The sequence below is a fragment of the Scophthalmus maximus genome, chromosome 9 (assembly GCF_022379125.1).
Source record: "Scophthalmus maximus strain ysfricsl-2021 chromosome 9, ASM2237912v1, whole genome shotgun sequence".
NCBI classification, from domain to species: Eukaryota; Metazoa; Chordata; class Actinopteri; order Pleuronectiformes; family Scophthalmidae; genus Scophthalmus; species Scophthalmus maximus.
Genome location: NC_061523.1, coordinates 18,733,647 through 18,748,128, shown reverse-complemented (window position 1 = coordinate 18,748,128; position 14,482 = coordinate 18,733,647). Strand labels below are relative to the sequence as shown.

The window sequence follows — 14,482 nt, the reverse complement described above, 5'->3', positions numbered from 1 at the left end:
CTACTTAATAAGCATCCATCTGTCTTTTTAAATAAGCGTGCAAATACGCGCGGGGGAAATAACATAAAGCATAAGAGAGTGTGTGGGCCCCAGAGGCCGTCTGCAAGAACCCATCTATAGTCTTATTGGCAAACTGTAATGTGACATCACCGACTTCACTGGTAAGATGCAGCTGATGGAGACTGACAGTGGCCTGACACGACAGGAGGATTTTTTCACTGCCTGTCAGCTCCAGTCAATGGAACTTGGAAAGTGGCAAGAAGGAATGTAAAGCAAACATGCTGTGAAAGCAGCAATGATAGGGGAACAGCTGATTGGTGAAACTGCAAATGTCTTGAATGAATTACGCATTTTATATGATGTCATTGGTTTTAATGACACACAAACTGGAATTCGCGCCAGGAAGACAAAATATATGTTTGCGGGAAATGTGTGTTTGTCTCGTGTTTTGGGTGTTTTCAGGCAGCAAAACGGCTTTTAGAGTCACGGTTCAGATGAAGTTGTGGCTGACAACCTGGAGTGACACTGAAGCAGCATGAGAAGTTACAGAAGCGACGACGACGACGACCCAGAAGATTCAGACGCAAACTTCAGTGTACCTGCTGAGCAGCGAGCCAAGGCTCAGGGTGAGAGACATGTTTGAGGAGGAGGAGGAGGAGGAGGAAGAGGAGGGGTTTGACGGGTAAAATCCAGTAGCACTGCAAGCCAGAGGTCGAGGCTGACCTGATGCAACGGCAAGTAACAAAACCATTGAGAAGTTTAACCTTTGGCATTTATTACGAATTTATTACGTTAACCCATCAACATTAAAAAAAATAATTAAATAATCAAACTAAACTAAAGGAAAAAGTTGACAGATGTGCCAGATATGTTCAGCAACATCCTGTTTTAATTTTTCTGTCCACTCCAGAAGCTCAGGAATGATTGATTGGTGAAGAAAAAAGAAAAAGAAAAAAAAGACTAAAATGTTCTTATCTTAGCTTTCCACCTGGCAGCTCCTCTAAAGCGTACTTCAAGTATTAATGTAGTATATTCTCCTTTCAGTTCAAACACAATGAAAAAACTAAATAAGAAACGTGAAAACCCACGTTACAACAGCTTTTTTGTTTCCGAATATTGACGGGGTCTTGTTTGCAGTGGGGTTGCCAGGCAACCAGGAGGGATGATGCACAGAGGACCTGGACGGACAAAATTAACTGTTGTTTTCTAAGAAACACTGAACAGTGTTCACTAAATTCAAATTAAGAATTTTAAAGCGAATTAGAAGAGAACTAGAATATTAAAAGGTCAAAAGGGAAATCTCTCATTTAGAAAAGTATTCAGAGACAACTGTATGTCCAATCATTTTCCATCTAACGCATAAATATTTGCAAAACATTGGGTTCAAACTAATGACCTCCCACTTTATGTAGAGCTTAAGGGTCTATAGTTGACAGGCAAAGAGGGAGCCCCTTTTCACATATACAGAACATGAAATCTTCTCTGCATATACTGTAAATAATATAAATATATGATTAATAAAAGTTTTATTTAAAAAATTCAATTGAAACTACAGCACCAGCAAGGCAGGATTTGCTTGCTCGTTGTGTTCCCACTCGAAACACGAACTGCACTTTGTTGCCTTTTAGTTTTCAGCGCTCTCACTTCAAAGCGGCCGATTCCTTCTATCTGTAATTGTCTCCTTTGTGAGCCATCTCCCTCTGGATCTCATGTGTTTGTATGTGTTGTTTGCTTAATGCGTCTTTCAATTATTGATGCCCCCCCCCCCCCCCCGTTTTAATTTTTTATATATTAAAAGTCAATTTACTGGGGACATGAATGTATTAAACAGCCACAGCCGTTCATTTCCTTTCCCCGTTTTCTCTTTCAGTAGACCGGAGTGTACATGCAGAAGCCTCTGTTGCCTTATGATTAATGTGCAGCTGGTGTTTCACCACAGAGTATGAAAACATAAAATAAGCGTCCAGCTTTACTGTATGTTTCACTGCCGAAGAGTATCTTTTGAGGACACTGGAGCTGGATTGTCTCTATCAATAAAACAAATTTCCCATGATCACAGCTTTATTTCATCTTTAATAGGGAGGAAGAAGAGTGACATGCTGCCACGATGGCAGATGAAACGAAATGTAGAAAATGGGCTTCCTCGCAGCATGGGGCACAGGAAAAACTTTCTCAGGGTGTGTTGCTGAAGACTGACAAAACGATGGTTCTCACAAGTCTCAAAGACGGAACAGACTGTGTTACAGTTTGGGAAATTTTCCAGTTACTAATCCGCACTTGTCCACTTCGCTGCCTATATACTCCGGGATGATTCAACCTGAAGTTTTTACACATTGTTCCAAACAGACGGCCAGTTACCGGTTGGTTTTTCTTTGGAAAATTGTTGGGCAAGGAGGAAATGGGGCAGGTTGCGTCTTTGGCCGAGCGCCCACGGATAACAATCCTGGACAAACTGGTTTCAAAGATACCAAGGCAATGACTGCTCAGTATCAAGGACGTTTCCGAAAATGTGCAATTGCCTGACCCACCTGATCGTGATCAGATTATGTTTCCTACAAATCAAATGAGGATATATTCATTTACATATTTGGCAGAAGCACTAAATGTAGTAGAAGTACTAAATGTTCAGAGTGGTGTGACGGTTTCTGATGAGACCTTACAACCACTTCCTGCAGACAATGCTGCCAGTAATACATCCAAAAATATATATTACATCTGGACACAATCCATCCATCCAGCGATTATGTTTCCTACAAAACATGTTTGCTGTCGCAGCTTAGTTGTACAGAAACTTAATTCCTTAGAGACCGGTTGGAATGTAGACCTGAAGACCTTGGAGGAAGAGAAATGAAAATCAACGAGAAGAAAAAGAAAGCAGACAACAGACTTATAAAAAAAATAAGGTCTACATGCGAACATGCTTGTACACAACAAGTCCTCCAACTCATATGTTGTATATGTAAAATACGACTAAATCAACAGTTTCCTAAATTAGCGCCTCTACCGGTGACAGGGGGGACGCCACAAATACTTTTTGCCTCAGAGCATCATGGGGTTTTATTTTATTTACCAATGCATGGTTGATAAGCTTGTACAGGTAAGGGGTTATGGTTACATAGCAGAGAATCAGCAAGATTACTTCAGAGAAAATATAAACTAATCCATTGAAATACACAAACTCGAGCGACTTACCAGGTCTATATTTGTACATAATGACTGCTGGAGGTCTGCGGTCTAGGTTTTCATAAGCTGCTTGAGGTGGAGGACATCCTCTTGTATATGATGTTTCTTACCCAGACACCAGTGTCGCGACTGAGCTTTATCTACTTGTACAGGTCTGGTTTGTTGGAGCTCAGTGATAAAAAAAAACCCGCCTCTCATCCTGATAGATGATATTTACACTCTGTGGTTATGAATGTGCGTCATAAACACAACCCTCTTGAAATGATTTGCCCTCATTTTATCCCCCATAGAAACACACTTGGTCGAGTTGAGCTGGCACTTCTCATAAGTGACTTTTGTCAAAGTGTGATTAAATGGTTAAAGAGCACTGTGAGCGTTCACTAGGCTTTAAAGGGATAAGTTGGGGTTATATTGAGGTCAGCGGTTTGAAAGGGCAGCAAAGTGCATTATGCACACCTCCATTTGGCTCTCTCCCATGTGATACTGCTAAAAAATAAAATTGGCTTTTAGATTGTAGCATTCATCAAAAAGCAGCTTGTGCAGGCATTCATTCAAATATTTACTCTCAGATGCCATTTCCGAAAGGTCAAAAGTGATTTTTTTTTTTGTCTCTGTGGATGTGTTTCAGTTTCTGAAACACACACCTTGCTGTGACAGAGGGCGGAACACAGTTCAAGTGTTCAGCTGAAGCAGTCGAACATGCACTCTCCCTCTGTGGCGCAGAGGTTGTGTGTGCCTCAGTTTACCTTATCATTCGTGTAGAGTCGCGTTCAGTAAAAGGCAAGAAGCTCACAGCAAAACAACAAAACAAAATGGCAAGGTCACAAGGAAAAAAACCTAATTCATTTTTAATGCTTCCCTGACGCTCCCTTTGTGAAGGAGCCTTTGACAGTCTTGAAAAGACAAGACCCGTATCTACAAAACATCCACAATTCAAAAAATCCATATTTAAATTTTTCAAAGTCACTTTGGATTCTCTGAAAGAGGACGTGAGAGTTGTGGATGCTTTTCATTGCCGGCCTAACAAGAGAACACTCTCCTCCGTCACAGCAGTTAGTGCGGTGTGTGATTATGTCTCTGTGATGTTCTGGTGTTTACATGAAGCTTTGCAGATTATAGCAAATGGGTCAAACTATTGTCTAATCTATGGTAACTCTCTATTTTTACTTTGTTCTATTTAGACTAAATGGAAAAAAACAAAAAAAAACCCTGCTCAGTGTAATTCTGCTTCATTGAGTGGACGTCATTATGTCTCTCTGTTTGCTCAGGTTAGTGGCCACATGCTGGTCGACTCCACTGCCCACTTGGGAGCCAAAGATCACATTTTATTCTCCCGCGTCCAAGAAAAGGCACATTGTCCCCTGGCCGGCACAGACCTCAAATGTCTCGCAGCTTCCCATTTCTCACCATGGAGATGTTTTTTTTGTTGTTTTTTTTTTTACATGTGGTCCTTGAGGTTCCCCTCTTTATAAAGGGAGACATGCCGTTTTCAGATGGGAAGACTAAAACCCACAAAATCCTCGTCTGTTTTCACAAATCAAGTCAAATTATAAAAGGAAAATATGTCTCTGAAGAAGTTTGAATGCCTGCTCTTGGCAGGGGTCCTGTTGCTTATGTTCATTTTGTTTCTTTCTTTATCCTTTTGAGCCTAACACATTCTTACATGTGCCAGGCGAAAAAAGAATTGGGAAAACGTGTCCTTCCTTTAGGAAACGGTAAACAGTCAATACAGATTCTCACAACATGTCATTAATCAATGACGAGTATCTTCCTCAAATTATGCTCACGTATAACAGTTTTACTGTCACTGTCAGCTGTTGCCTTCTTCATTCATTCCAACACGCACAGAAAAGTCGTGCTGATATCAGCACAAGAGAGAAAACACAATGGCTGTTGAGTAACAGGATTACACACGAACCAACTGCTGATCATTATAAACCTCTTCACAAAATTGAAGCTATCAATAGACGATGAAAAGGTTTACTGCTTTAGTGCAAAACACTTGTTTCCCTGAAATACTGAGGGAGTTTAAAGGGCTTTAGAGATTTATGCTATGACAAACTACCTCCGTTTCCAAAGAAAATCATTTTTTTTCACACAAACATCCTCAACTATCTAAAACAGGGACTCTATGGAAATGCTAATTTCAAAAAACCCACAGGTCTTTCACTTTCCTGCATTATGTTTCCTCCCTTTACTCTAAATGAGATTCTCTCTGGCCTCTTTAAAAGATTCTTCTTCAGTCTGGAGTGCTCAACAAGGCTCTGCTATATACCAGGGCTATTATTTCAGCCATCGATTACAAAGACCTTGAGAGTCACAATAAAACCGAAATTTCATATCACCACCTTTTTTCTTATTTTTTTTTTTTTTTATCCTTTCCATCTCCCAGACTCTCAAATTGTCTGCCGTTCATTGTCCGCCTTGCTATAATAACAATATGAGGCCTTTAATTATCTCAAGTCGAATGATGTAATTATCTAAAGTCGGCTTTGTAACTGTACCGCAGATGTGTTTTTTTGTCATTTGCCAAAGATCCAATTGCTATTTTCCAGTGGGTGTAGGTGAAATTGCTTCCCCTTTATTTAAGCTATTTATTGTGCGGTTGCAGCTATTGAATGTGTCCCCAAAGGGGCAGATGCGTCCATTTCTGGGGTTGAAAAGATGCATTGCTGTTAGGTTGGAGCAGGTATTTATGTGCATGACACAAAAGTTCACTGTCACTCACAGAAGGAGCTCACGTAGTGTCATTCAGCCCGACTGCTTCCTTTAAAGGTTAGACTTGAAAGATAAGATGCGTGTGGATCACTGACTGAATGTGATAATACTTTGTATAGAGTTTTGTTATATTTTCAATAGATTTACATCAACTTCACCTGAAATCTTTTTTCAAAGCTTAAAATGTTATTTTTGCAGTTCACCAAACAGTAAAGTACATAAAAAAACTGTAACGCAAATATTTCGACAGCCTTATTAAGAACAGAAACCTCCAGTCCCTCATATGGAAGCATGAACAATCAAAGAAAGGACAGTGTTAGGGAGAGAAATATAAAAAATGAATTCGGCGACGATGTAAAAAATCCAATAAACTTTTGCCTAAACTGTATAAATGATTTAATTTAATGCTGGATGTGGCTCAGTATTGCCGCTTTACACTTGGAGAAGATGGAGAATTCCATGCTGAATGAGAATCCTGTGCAAAGAGGAATTCATTATTCCGAGTGTAGACCGCCTCGCAGACCTCAGTGCTTCTCTGTGAAACACTCCTCCTTATCCCACTAATTGGAGAAAATGAGGAGGAGGGGGAAATGTTTTCAGACGAAAATTGCTCATTTGCCAGGAGAGGGAAAGAAGTGATTATGGGAAATTTCTTATTTTTTATCCATGTAACGGCTTCATATCTTATCCCCACACTGTCTTTACACCGCATGCTGCAGAGGAACAGAATAATTGTCAAGAGCATGTTCTTGTCACACTCGTCAGTCCTCCTCAACCACGGTGAGGAGCTGAATCTCTCAGAAGAGTCCGGCGAGGTTATAATGGGGCTGGCAACTTCTGCGGCGAACAAACTGAAATTTAATTTCAAGTGCACGAATCACATCGAGGTTATTCCTGAGACTGCTGACAAATTATTAATGGAGCAAACTGTAACAAAAATAAGAGACGCCACAGAGTTAACACACTGCTGCTCCACATGAGCCTGCACTGTTCCATTTATCTCATACAGTAAAAAATATGAAGACCCGGTGAGAAACACTGTCAGCACATGTGATTTGGGGGAAGAAGAAATAAAAGTTAGTTTTGAAAGTCTGGCAATTACAGGCTCCTTCTTCCACTTGGTATGGTTTTTCTAATAAGAAGCATAGAGCACAGTTTCTCTGGGAATAATGTTTATATTGGGCAAATATAACTTGGTGGGAAGTCAGGGTGTTTTAATTCTATCCACGAGAAACAGCAGAAAAAAAAGCTTCCCAAAATGGGTCACTGATAATGAAAGTGAAGTGAGAAAATACCCCCAAAAAAGCAAGCAAATTCAGCTATGCTCAACACATGCACACACTCAGGCCCTCTGCAGCACAACGAACACCCAAAAGGCTCCGATCAGCCGCTACCCTGATTTGCAAAGCGTTACAAGCTTGATGCTCCTCCGGCCCTGATGGCAGCTCCCCTCCGTGTTCCCTTGAATTTTCACTGTTCCAATACTGTCGTCATCACTATCGGACAATCCTGCAAAATCCCAAAGAAAACTTTACTTTATTGTCAAATACCAAGATTCTTGATTCCTACAAATATCAATGTATGTTTAGTAAAAATTAGGAATTACATAAACAAGATATAGCATGTAAATTTGTGAGGAATTTAGAGTTGCTGGTTGGTAGGTTATTGAACTATGCTCCTTGTTTCCAATCTTTTCCAGTTTCAGATCTGTTTTTCTAACTCGGAATGAAAGCAATAATCATACTTCCCAAAATGTTGAAATATTCCGTCATTAGGTTAGGCAGCTAATATGCTTAGCTATAGATGAAGAAAGTTAATTTTTACATATTTACAAGCTATACTGTTTTGTTGTTTGGATAACTCTAATCATTTAATTTATTTTAGGCTTCATCCAGTTTAATAATTAATTTTTTTATATATCCCTAAATAACTGCAGTTGCCAAATGCTGATATTATTTTTATCTTTTTTATTGAAAATTGAACATCTTGCAGATTCCTCCACTATCACAGCTTTTGTCTGTCAAAAGCGTTGAGTGCAGACAAAACTTTTTAGTATCTGATTAAAACTGTTTTGATCCAGTGTTGTATTAACAGATGTGTGAAGTGACTGCTCTTCTGGAGCACGAATTCAGTTCAGTCAAATGAGTCGGGTGCATTTGAATCAGATCTCTGCTAAGAGTAGAATCATGAATTTGTAGAAAACATATATATATGCACGTAGATTAACAAATAGCTGTCATGTAGAGTCAAAACCAGCCTGCTGAGGATCTATTGTTGAATGAATAATGCACGGAGTGCAAGACTGACCGGCTGAGTGAATGCATGGGACTGCTCTCTTATTTAGGGACGATTAAAAAGATGGATTCAATAATATTTGGTGGACGAGGCCTTCTCTCACTTCAACACTTCAGCGTGGTTATGCTTTAACACCTTTATTCAATCTGGTATGATCAAGAACAAGCCGCAGATAAAGTAATATGATGCACTTCGTAGACTGAGTAAAGACATTAGATATTCTCCATGCATTGTGTAGTGCCCTGACATTGTCTGGAGGGAAATAAATAATTAGGGGGGGACAAATCCCAGGTGAACATGGTGAAAATGTCATCAACCCTTAATTCTGCAGACGGGTTTGGGGGAAAATAGCTGAACAAGAGCAAACAAGATGTGGACTGTATGCAAAACAGGTTTGGTGCACGAAATTGAACACTTTGCAGCCGCTACATTCAATTCTCACAAGATACACTGGCAATCAATTTAACGGTGGAAACAACCCGGCAAAATATCCATCTTGATTTGCACAAGATGTGTCCTCTATACCTTCCTAAATTGTGCCCCGACTGGACCCGTTTGATGGAGTGCATGTTGTATTAGCAACAGACGAGGCAGACAGATCTGATTCTCACGCTCTTCACTTAATGGCATGTGAAGTGAGCTGATTCAATTCCCAGTGGCCACACCTACAGCTGAGTACACCACAGAAGGACAGTGCTAAAACACTGGACAAGAGCGCGTTTGCCATTGGCTTCATGTCAAAACATTTAAGGCAAAGAATTTACAAAGTGAAAGAGTCAAACTATTGCTTGACTCTTTGCTTAAAAATAAGAGATGAAAATTAAAGAAACTTAAGGTCATGTAAATAAATAACACTTAACATTTGTTTTGATTCATCCACACAGCTTATCTGACAGCTGGTGTGGTGACTAAATATCTTTGCGCACGTTGTACTTTGTGTTTTCACAGCTAAGAGATGAGTAAACTGAAGTGTCGTGTGTTTCTGGCAGCTTTCGCAAATCCATCGCCTCAGATTTCCCTCTACATGCTGCGGTAACATGTCAATTATCAGGCTGTTTATGGTGAAATACACATTACCTCTGGTTGTCTCTCGCAAGTGAAATATGTTTCTTTCACTTTCAAACAATATACGCAGTGTAAGGATTCGAAAAAATGCGCCAATGACACCATTTGCTCCAGTTACAGATAATGGACCCAAAGAGGCATTTAAAAGTCATTTACGACCCCCCCTCGTCGCTAATCCGGACAGTCAGAGAATTTACAGCAGCTGAAATGTGCTCGGTGATGATTAACAGTCCCCCTGATTCAAGGCGATGCCTCTGCCACCGTGTTGAACTCTCGGTTGCCATGTCTCATTATCCCCCACTCCACTAATTGAAGGAGGAGACAAATAATTCATCTGGCCGGATGGTGACATGGAGCGTAACAGGTCTCCTCGGGGGGGACGGACTGAAAAGCTTGTCAGTCATAGGATGGAGGATTATAGATTAACACATGTTCATATCACACTGCTGTAAACGGTTTCTCCTCTTGAATTCTGACTAATCAGTGGACATCTTATCTCCTCCCATCTCTGTTTCCTGCAGTTTTCATTGCTCAAACCATCGCTGGGTGTTTGTGTGAAAAATATATTCAGAGTAAAAACTGTGGACTGTCTTCCACATTTGAATTAAATAGTAAACTGCAAGGATGTATATAAAAAGTTAAAAAAATATCCAAGTGCCACCTTGCAGCTTTGTGGGCTTCGGAAGGAGCAGCTGTTACCTGAGTAGCAACTGAAATAAATAAAATACTGGATGGAGAAGCATATGTCGAATTGGCTGCAGTACAAATACCTACATGGTGTAGAATGGGGAGCGACTGAATAAAATCTAAACAATAAACACATTCAAACTTACACTGTCCAAAGACCGTGTTTTCCACCTTGTGTGTCATTCATATTACAGCAGTAAAACATTTCACTGAGGAAGAGCTGGACTGGAAGCCGAAATAATCCGGACCCTACACTGGACTGGTCGTGCTACAACCAGAACAAGTACAGACTTTTATTAAACTTACTGTCTGGAAAAGTTCAAGTTCAAGTTTTCTTGAAACAAACACGGACAGGAATATACGAAATCGTATTCTCCTCTTCCAAACATTGTCAGATTCACTAAACCTTTTTTTTTAACCTCACAGCTTGAAGCTTTTAATTATCCAAACCACACCGCTGTGAAACGTCAACACAAAGTAAAACGCCACGATCAATGTTTCTCTTAAAAATCCTTACATGTGTCAGCACATACAGCAGAAAAGGGACAACAGTTTGAAGTCTCCTGGAAATAAAATGGCAGGATGGATTATGTTTAGCACTACAGTTATTAACGGCAGCAGAGTCAGGCAATAGTTGGGGCGAATGGCAGCCGTATATGCTAGGCACGTCTTTTCTCAGCTCTTGCTTCTAGGTTTTGAGCAGAAGTTGGTTTATTTGCAAAGTTGTTGATGCAATGGATTCAATTCATCACCTGTGCAGAGCTTTGCCTGTTTGATAGTGTGAAATATTGTGGTTTTATCTCGCAAAATGAGGAATAAGAGGATGTCCCTGATATAACAGCCTCAATATCTCAAGTTAAACATTTAAAAAATATTGTCTGAGAGGGATGAGAAATGATAACCCCTTTTACAATAAATCAATAATTTACTAAAATATCAGAAACAGAGCTAATTTAAAAAATGTCCATCGTAGTTTCACAGCATCCAACGTGGCCTCTTCATATCTCTTTTTTCTGACTACATGCTAAAAACCAAAGATATTATTTTTTTTATTTCCTTTAAAAAATTAAAATAGCTGCTGATTAATTTTATGTTGATCGACTAATCGATCACCAGACTGGCTGTCACAACATCATGGTCGAACCCGAGCAGTTGAGGTTATTGTGAGTCACGTTTACCTGCTCAGTCATGTGCAGCTTTGAATAATGTGTAATTCATCATTGCACACTTTTCTGTTTATGTGCTCACACTCAAAAACACACACAAAATACACAATGCGCAGCTCGGATAAACGCAATTCATCAGCGGAGTAATCAGCCGTGAACAGCAAATAGTTCGTTATTCCTCTCGCCGGATGACCTTTCAGGAATGATGACATGTTAATGCAGCACCCAAGTCGAGTATCAAACCTCAGTAAACAAGAGATTATTCCGTTCTCGCTCTTTGCGAAGGTGGCAGTGACTTGATGGAACAAGGATGCAGACGCTCCGTCACTAAAGTGCTTTTCTCTTCAGACTGTGAAAGTTTCCACCACTGAATGAGCTAATTTATTTTCACAGGCTAAAAGACAATTGCTTCCTGAGCTTTGTGTCTGCTCTGATGTTCTCTTCTTTCCCCGTGCGTGTGCGTGTGTGTGTGTGTGTGTGTGTAGTTTGAGTTATAGACCTTATGCAGTATGGGTTATCACACGGTTGGGGTTAGGAATTTTGGAATCAGGTTAAGGTTAGCGTGAGGGGCTTTGGAATGCATTATGTCAATGACTATCCTCACATATTTCACGGGTTAGGCCTCAGATATTATGTGTTTGAAGGTATTTTCACTCTGTAGGAATGTGTGTCTTCATTTGTGTTGAAAGAGATTAAAATCATTGGAAAAAGAGCATATCTATGGAAATTGCTGTGGCCGTGAAAATAGTGACCAAAAGTCAAATGAAGTTGCTATTGTATTTTTTTTGGTCTATACTTTCGTGTGCCATGGTTTTTTTGGTGGCGCTGGAAACTTGGTTAAGTGCTCCTGGGTAAATTCGCCTCCTGTCTCACAATTGACAGCAAATGTCCATCTAAAAGATTAAGACTAGAAGACTTTTTTTTCTGACAGAATCATTATCCACAGGCAGTAAATGGTCCAGATGACTGGTAGTCGGAGTGAGGACTTGCTGCTAAGAGCAGTAATGCCCATATAGTATGAACCCAAGTCCGCCGGCTACTGAAATCTATAAATATCTAAACATAGCACTTTAAATGACTTGATCTGTCCAACTCATCTAAAAAACTAGATCATATGCCAATTGAAGATCGTCCACCATATTAGATCGTCGGATTGGCAACACCTCCTGCACGGGATGCCACATTGCTGTTTTTGCAAGCTAAACCACAAATTGTGGCCATGGTACTAAAACAAACTCATTATCACATTATTGGTTTTTTCTGCAAAGTTGCCTTGTGCTCGTCAATTGTGGGAACTGTTGGGTTTTTTCCTCCATAAACCGTAGGCTCTTGATCTCACTCTGTTAACTGCCTTGATAACGTCATGATTTGGCTCTATACAAATACATTTTTATTGAATGTTCTATATTAATTGTGGACTCATGTATTCAGCTGTTTTTTCTTGTAGCTGTTGGCAATATACCCTATTTACTGCTGCCCAGACACACTTTTCACAAAACCTTATAGGGACTTTACTCAGTATTTCTATTTAATAACGTTGTTAGGAAAGATTAATGTGAAAACAATGTGAGATTGTTAGATTATCTTAAAATGTAGTTTAAAATATAAGAATACTTAAACCAAGACTCTTTTTTCATGTCAGAATTGCATTACACTGGATTAAACTTCCCAAAGCCTCAAATCAAAAATAATGTTTCTTGTTACTGCACATTTGATATTATCAGGGCTTACTTGAAATATGTCTCCTCTCAGTGAAAAACCTTAAACTTTTCAGACTGGCTTGTGCCTTTTTGAGGACGAGGCATAAGGTGTCCTCTATTTCTACCTGAGCAGCGCTCTAACTAGGGCACAGCAAGAGGCCTTTTAAGCCTTACTTCACCTGGATTATCAGGAGAGCCACGCATTGCTACACACCATTCAAAACAAAAAAATGTGAAGTATGAACCAGGTTATTTGGATTTGGGACAGATGTGCAGGGGAGTTAAAAACCTGGAGGATAAGAAGAGACAGTTGCCCTGTTGCATGCTGTGCTAGCTTTCATGCTAATTAAACTGCATGTATTTCTCATGATAATAATGGGTGAGAGGCGAATATGTGGAATGAAACTACTTCATCTCTCCCGTCAGTCTAGATTTTGAGGAAATATTAGGGATTGAAGATGTCTGATGTCTTATAAAAACACATCTGCTGGAAGAGATAAGAATAGACGTTATAAGTGTCAGAGTGTAGGAGGGAACCGAAACGAGCCGGGGGGACAAGGTGTGTGAGAAATCAAATTACTGTTAAAATCGCTGATGAAGTTAAAGATGGCAGAATTCAATATCATCTGAGGAAACCGCACATGAAACCGAAAAAAAACCCCCGCCTCATTTATAGTTGTAGCAGAGGCTATTTACTACCGTTAAAATCGAATCCTTTTTCAATGCCTGCCATATCGTATGTTTAACATATATTAGTGGACGTCATCCCTCCATAACAATGTCACAATGACTTCCCCCTTTGTTCTCAGCATATGGCCTCTAGAAGTTTCCTAAGAACAACTTATGGGGTCGTTCATGTGAGGACAGCTTTCTGAAATTATGGCTGTTTCAAGTAATCCGCAAAAAAGTTATCCGCAGCATACAGAAGAAACCCAGAAAAAGGAACATCACAAACGCTAGACTGTTAATCCATTACGATATTTTTGTCCACCCATTTCTTCGAATAATTTTCAATTAGGCTCCATTCATCTGTAAGCATCCCGGTGATGAATGTGTGTGTTATGAACTGGACAATAATCGTGAGCCACATCTGTGCTGTGACTCCTGAAAACCCATATGGGAGAGTGTTTCGTTACACATGACCGGAACAGTTCAGTCGCTGTCATCTGTGTCACAGGCTGTTAGCGTGTTAGCATTCAGGGGGAGTTCGTCCAGTTTAGGGAGGGCGCGCGCGCGCGCACACACACACACACACACACACACACACACACACACACACACACACACACACACACACACACACACACACACACACACACACACACACACACACACACACACACACACACACACACACACACACACACACACACACACACACACACACACACACACACACACACACACACACACACACAACCTGTGAGTGAGCCAATGGAAATGATGACTGGAGCCTTGTTTTTGATTTGCAATGGTCGCCACCCTCTTTTAAACTTAACTGTGAACTCTGTCTGGGAGGAATGAAAGCCTTTGGGTGTTTTTTAATAAAAAATAATGACCTTTGACACTTTATACTTCACTATGTTGTGTCACAGTTTCTGTATCCCTGTGACTTTAATCAAATTTTCCTTATTCAATTCAATACATGAGACAAAACAGATGCAACCT

The 14,482-nt window shown here is 40.1% G+C and overlaps 1 long non-coding RNA gene across 3 annotated transcripts in view; it reads right to left on the bottom strand.

Moving 5' to 3' along the window:
* LOC118319310 overlaps positions 1-14,482 on the bottom strand; it is a 128,532-nt gene that overhangs the window by 74,400 nt on the left and 39,650 nt on the right. The window lies entirely within an intron of this gene.